This window comes from Carassius auratus, chromosome 7 (genome assembly GCF_003368295.1).
Source record: "Carassius auratus strain Wakin chromosome 7, ASM336829v1, whole genome shotgun sequence".
Classification (NCBI taxonomy): domain Eukaryota; kingdom Metazoa; phylum Chordata; class Actinopteri; order Cypriniformes; family Cyprinidae; genus Carassius; species Carassius auratus.
In genome coordinates, this window is record NC_039249.1 from 19371648 (window position 1) to 19379411 (window position 7764).

A 7764-nucleotide genomic window follows, 5' to 3' on the forward strand; every position below is an offset into this window, starting at 1 on the left:
AAAACCATGACAAAGAAAAACAAGACAACAAATACACCAAGGGCCACTTTTTCGAGTTTGCCATTGGGTTTTAAATTCCTTTATTCTGCTAAGAAAAAAAAAAAACACAGCACAATATGGAAGGCATTTCTGAATCTGATTGTGAAAGTAATCAGAAAATCAGTTTATATTTTCAGACTGCATGAAAACAGTTATTGTGTTAATCCGAAAAAAACATTGTAATCTAACCACACACCAGCCCAAACCCTTCATTTAATAAGGATAAGGAAGAGGTAATAATTAGTATGTGCTAACTATTGCAATGCACTTGTTCCTCTCAACCTCAGTGACAGCCTCAATTGCATAATAAAATGGTAAGAGTATATGCTGTGGATTATCACAAAGAGACTAAGTGAGAGAGCAAGAGAATGAGAGACGGCGAGCTAAGAGAAAGACAGATAAGCAGAAAGAGAGTGAGAGAGGAATATAAAGCACTGGGACAAACAAATGTGAGTTATTGATTTATTGGTAGGAATAGTCTATGTGACAGGTGCAAGATTGATCAAATGGAAGGTTATCCTTACTCACAAAAGCAAGCTGTTTGCCAATATCCATCAGTGCAGATTCAAAATGCCTGCAACAACCCTTGACATTCAAACACAGTGCAACAATTTGTGTGAAAGGCCACATAACAAGATGAGAGGCTTATGTTAAAAGGAGGTGAAGTTTGATTTATGTCAGAGGGCATGAGAAACACTACTAGTCAAGTGAGGTTGCCATAGTTATTAGTTATATAGCATGGCCGTCACTGTTATTTCTTCCAAATTTGTCACAGCTAATACATTTCCCCCTTTATTTTAGTAATACTGAGGGGGGATTCCATTTGTGTTATTGAAAAAGGTTTAGTCAGCTGAATAGTCTATATAAGTGACAAAATCAGAATGCATTTCAGTGTGGGATGAGGTTTCAAATGACAAAAGACCAAATATTAAAATATCTGCTGCTTTAGTCTCTTCAGAACTCTTCAACTCCTCAATTTGTCTCTTTAGATACAAATCCTTTGCAAAGGTTCAAGGTGGAAATTTTCTGCATTATAGTCACCTAATAAAACTGTTAAACACTTATAAACCTTTTGATCCATTATTTTAGCAGATGCCTTTATCTGAAGCAACTTACAATAGTGGAACATAACAACACAAGCAATTTTGTCTGAAGATTGTATAACACTACAGAAGAGCTTAAAAAAAATGTGACAAAGCAACACTGAAGTATTTTTTCTAACAGTAATGAATGTGTTAAAGGAGCAATCCTCTATTTTATTTATTTATTTATTTATTTTTTAAATAGGCTCATTTTCCAACTCCCCTTGAGTTTTACCCTTTAGAATTAATTCAGCCAATCTCCTGGTCTTGTAGTAGCACTTTTAGCTTAGCTAAGCATAGATAATTGAATCTGATTAGACCATTAGCATCTCGCTCAAAAATTACCAAAGAGTTTCTATATATGTCCTATTTAAAACGTAACTCTTCTGTAAGACTGATGGAAAATGAAAAGTTGTGATTTCCTAGACCGATATGGCTAGGAACTATACTTTCATTCTGGCGTAGTAATCAAGGAACTTTGCTGCTGTACCATGGGTGCAGCAGGCACAGTGATATCACATAGCACATGAAAATAGTCCCAGCTAGTGTGTATAATAGCAGCGATAGCAGAGTTGCTGGGGACTATTTTCAGGCACTGCGAAAAAATCACTGAGAGGATAGACGGGGTCATGTTGACGCACTGCACAGGTGGCAGACAGGTCTGCTTGAATATGTACAGGTGATAGGAGAGTAGATCGCACCACTTAAAGGGTTTCAGCAAACGAGAGCTGGGCAGTTTCCACGAAATGGCCAATTCTGTGTCCCGGTTGTTTGTCATCCAGCAGGTTGTTCTAAGAAAGAAAATGAGAGACCTGACTAACAACAACTCGAGTGTTTTTGCCAGGAACAGGAGGATTCTGGTCCGTAATCTTCCACTAGTGGAGAGTAAAGAGTGTTTTGAGCAGTGAGGTTAGTTCAGCCTGTTTTGAGCAGTGAGGTTAGTTCAGCCTGTTTTGAGCAGTGAGGTTAGTTCAGCCTGCCTAAATGCACTGGGAAGGATGCCAAGGACAAGTGATGTGTTGATGATTTGTGTGAATGCAGGGGACCGTTGGCTTTTAGAAGATGGGAGTCGATATGCGTTGAAGTGAAGGATCTTGAAGACATATATAACTTTGGTGGATGTGTGAAAAGTGGCTGCTGTTTGTTACCACCATATCACCTTAAAAGTCCTCAGCAGTCGGTGAGGTGGTGGTGGAGGAGGGCAGAGGAGAGGAGTGAATGTCTTGAACAGGTAGTGGGAGTTCAAAGTCATGTTGATCTTGTCATAGTGCGACGTTGGCAGTGGCAAAGTTGGCAGAGACAAAGCGCAGAGACTGATACATACTCAAGTCAACAGCATCTTTAGATTTGCTCTATTTCCTATTAGCTGCCCTGAGGCTTGGCAAGTTTTTCACTTTTAATGTATCTGTGTGTATAGGTATGCTATGCAACTATATTTTTATATTTTTGTATAGACATATATATTATAATTTATTGTATTTAATCAGTAACTTTACCCATGTTTAAATAAATACATTTTTGGTCCCACTTCATATTAGGTGGCATTCACTACTATGCAATTATATATATATATATATATATATATATATATATATATATATATATATATATATATATATATATATATATATATATATATATATATATTAGGGCTGTCAAATGATTAAAAATGTTAATCAAATTAATCAGAATTTTCAGTGGATTAATCAGGATTAATCTCTATTTGCAATTACACCTGAATCCTAACCATTTTTTTTTTTCTGAAATGTATACCAAAAGATAAATAACAGGACACAGATACATAATTTTCATGTATTGATTCATCAATATGTGGTTCTTTTTTTCTGAATATCAAAAGTTAAACATTTACTTAGATCAAATTTGCCTGATCAAACCATGCCATTTAACTACAGATAGTGTAAGAGTTTTAGGTGAAACAGTGGTTAAATATAGCCACATATCTATGAAATTATGCATAGAGAAACTAGAAAGAATGAACTCAGAAACACAAACATGCGCCACAATCACATAAGCAGCACTCTGGGCACTCTTGTTTTTGGGAGGTGTTCATTTGCTCTGCCACAATACTTTAGGATCGATATTTTCATGTTCTGAAGGCTTCAAGTGCCAGTAAAACCAAGTAAAAATGCATAAGCTTTTCCAAACAGCTGTAAGTTTCGCTGCATTGCATGTAGGTGTTCTGCACATGTGCAGTGTGAAACACAGGACGCTATAACAGGAAGAAGCTCCAGCGTATCAACTACCAAAGTCGTCTTTGTTTATCAAGCTTGGCATGAATGTATTTGAGAGTAACTGGGGTAAAACCTTAAGCTTCTTCTGTGTTTTTGTTGCGGCGCTCGCCTCCGTTTTTTACTATCTTGAGAATTCAGAGATCGATGAGACTTTCCTGACCTGAATAATTTGTCACACTGCGCATGCATGAAATGCGTTAAAAAATTGGACGTAATTAAAGACAAACAACTAATTAATGTCGTTAACGCGCTATTTTTGACAGCCCTAATATATATATATATATATATATATATATATATATATATATATATATATATATATATATATATATATATATATATATATATATATATATATATATATATATAGGGTGATATCAGGTAAAATGGGCCATTTAAGGTTTGGGGGTCCTAGCCCCTCTGGAATTTAGAACCAATGACTACAAAATATGTCAAACTATTGTCATAACTGTGCTTGACAAGTAACAGGTGATTTAATTGGTTTATGGTTCCTATGGTGGGCGGGGCAATAATTCTTATCAAGACTGCACCAGAGAGCTGCATGGTAAGTAGCCTGGCATACCAAATGTAACTAAACTATTATAAGGATGATAAATCTATAAAAAAAAAAAAAAACATGCACATAAAAAAAAAAAAAAAAAAAAAAAATGCATAATATCTGCTTTGATGGCATCAATCAGAAATAATGTTTTTAGTTTGGTATAGGAATTTTTTTTTTTAAAAAGTGATGTTTTTCTTGGCGGCCCAATTTACCTTAACCCACTGAGGTAAAATGGGCCACATGGTTTCAGCTAAAATGGGCCATCATCTGTGTCACTCACAAACACATATACACATGAGTATATATATCTATAAATATATTTACATTTAGCTGACGCTTTTATCCAAAGTGACTTACAATTACTATATATATATATATATATATATATATATATATATATATATATATATATATATATGTCAGAGGTCACACGCATCTGGAGCAACTAGAAGTTAAGTGTCTTTCTCAGGGACACATTGGTGTCTCACAGTGGATTTGAACCCAGGGCTTCCACACCAAAGGGATGTGTCTTATCCACTGTGCCAACACCACCAATATAATAAATAAATAATAAATAAAATATCTACTACCATTATGCTGCCCGGTTTCATGAGAGCTGTGGTGAAGAGAATGGTATCTGTGATGACGATGGTTTCATTTACAAAAACTGTGTTTGAAAAAAAATTTCATCACAAATCGGTTATCAATTTTGAATGTGAATTTTTGTAATTTGCACATTTTGTTCTAAATGTATTGTTCACACACACACACACACACATACACGCATACACACCCACACACACACAACTGACATCAGTTCACTGATCTATGTTGTTCCAAAATGGACTTTTTTAATTGCACATTTGAATATGTGGGTTTGCACCCAAAATGTATTGTTTTTAATGGCACATATGGATATGTTTGTTTAATGCAGTTTAAATGTTATGTGGCTGTATAAGCAGTTGTTTTGAAATTAAAATTGATGATAAATTACTATTTCCCTTTGCAGTTTGACCGGCCCATTTTACCTGAACAGCTGGCCCATTTTACCTTAAACTGCTCATGCAAAAAAAGTTGGCACAACTGATGTTTCAAGAACTGTAGGGCCTAAATAATTATATTTTATTACATAATTTCAACACAAAATTATCAAAAACAGTCATTATTAATCATAAATACACATGGAATAGGCATATATGGTATCATATTATTGTCCCAGATGATTTACCAAAAAGTGGCCCAATTTAGCTGATATCACACTGTATGTGTGTGTATGTGTGTGTGTGTGTGTAAACATTACAGAAATATTCACATGCATGTATTTAAGTACAATGTAAAAGCGTGTATGTACACAATAAATGCATTGTCTTAAATTAGTAATTTAAATGTAAGTACATAACAGTTAAGGCCATGTAATATAAAGTGGGACCTTGATAACACAATACACAATGTCTCAAGCTGTAGACAGCAGTACCAGGGACTGACTGCATTAGTCAGGGAGAGACTTCTGTCAGGCTACAAAGTTTAAAAGATGTGGAAACAATAGAGTTAAAAAGGGAAACATTTAAGAATAAAGAAGGTTTGAATGATAAAATAGCTCAAGTCAGCCAGAGCCTTTATCCACTTTCACCTACACCAAAAATGGTGACAGGATCCCGTAGGAATCTGACTAAATGGTCTATTAATTTCTCAGTGTCCTTGTTGACAAAAATCACCACTAGCTTTATGTTGGGGTGGGGAATGATGGGAGACAGCTGCATAAAAAAAAAAGGGGGCAGGGGATGCAATTAATCTCTGTGATCTGAAATCCCTTTCTCCCATTAATCTTTAATTGTAAATGAGAAGAGTATGTGAGGCTGTGGCGATCTGTCAGAAGTGGAGGAGAGTGCCTGGGGGGATGTGCTCCAGAGGCCATATTCTCTGATTGAGCATAACATATCTAACAGCCACAACTTATGCCTCATTATGACCTCCTACCTTTTTTAAATCCCTGTTGAGACCCGGTCAGCATGACTTGCATTTCTAAACTCAATACATCTGTGTGAAGAAACGTCAAAAGGAGTCTACTGTGGTATTTTCAACCAGGGCTCGATGGAAAAACATGCCTGTAGCGACATCAAAATAAAGTTAGCTGTTTTGTTGCACTTTCAAAGTGAAATATCCAGTGAGCGACACTTAGGGTTGCCAGCTTCAGCGAAAAAAAAAAAAAAAAAAAACACTCCAAGGACACAAATAATTAGTGAAGAACTCACAGCTCAACAATAAACCATGAGAAAACATACTAAAGTGTGTAAACTTGCAACAGAACCCATTACTATTGTTATTTTGAGTTCATAATTGCGTTATGGTGGTTTGACTACAGTGGTTCAGGCTGTAGGATTGTTGAATGACAAAAGATGTTATCAGCATGATGGTATAAAACTGTACATTTCTAGTATATTACCACCCACTGCCACTTATACCAACGACAGAAATAAGCACAGTTACAACAGTTAAATATGTGGGAGAGCGTTACTATTAAGTGATTATATTGTATTGCAATAGCTAGCACGTTAAAGTTAATATTGAATCAAGAATAGTTAGCACATAATAATTGAAATGGTTTTATAATAATATTTTTATATGGTTACACCAGCAAAACTGGATGGGGGGGGGGGGGGGGGGTTTGGTTAGGCACATGTCAGGTTACGCCATACTACACATAGCCTATATGCCGTAGCTACACCATAGGTTTGATGCAGAGTTATAAATCAGCATTTACAGTCTTTTTTTATCCCTTCTTTGACCATGTGACTAAAAACCAAATGTGAGACATTCAAACTGACCAATCAACAGATTACAGCTTCACCCACTGTGCAAAAGGTGTGACAATTAGCAGACCCCCGATGTATACACATGTTGGCCTACAGGCCTTGATCAATATCAGCACTTCTGTGCCTTTAGGAATTTAAAATGGCCCTTTTGTTGATCAAGATAATAGAGAAAACAGAAGTCTTTTTGACCATACAATTATTAATTACTAGTGTTTTTACACAATTCTGCAGCTGTTACCTAGATGGAATGTTTATTTATTTATATTATATTAATTTGCTTTATGTTTAAAATAGAGGATTATTTATCATGTACATAAATATATAATATCAATATAAGAGTCTATAACATTAATTATAATATATTAATTAATGTCTAATCATTAAAAAATAAATAAATAAATAAATAAAAAAATAAATGAATAAATAAACAAGAGAAGATACTTTGAATAATGTGGGTGACTAAACAGATGCTGTCCTCAGTAATTTCCATAGCAGAGGAAATATACTATATACTCAGAGTCAATGGGGATCAGAAACTGTTTGGTTACCCACATTTTTCAAAGTATCTTTTTTATGTTCAATAGAAGAAATAAATTATTACAGGTTTGGAACAACTTATAGGTGTGTAAACGATGGCGATATGTTCCTTTTTAAATGAACCATCCCTTTAAGTCAGATAGTCCACTGTGAGCAAATGCTTCTCCGCAAACTGCGCGTTCATCATTAGTTACTGGACAGACCATTGATAACTTTCCCATTCAGCCCTACATCTGGAGAGTCTTGTGTTCAAAGGGGTGGATGTGAGCTCTAGATGTTTTAAACTGCACAGGTTTAGTGCATAAACATTTTTTGCTTGTGTGAAAGGGCTTTAACAGCATGGTTCTGAAGACTCTGTCACTAAACAAAGATGCAAAAAAAGGAATTGCGCAAATGAGCTTCTAATACTTCTTATGATATTTATTTCATTATAATCGCTATTAGTATTATAAACGGAGCAATATTGTTTGTTTATGTGT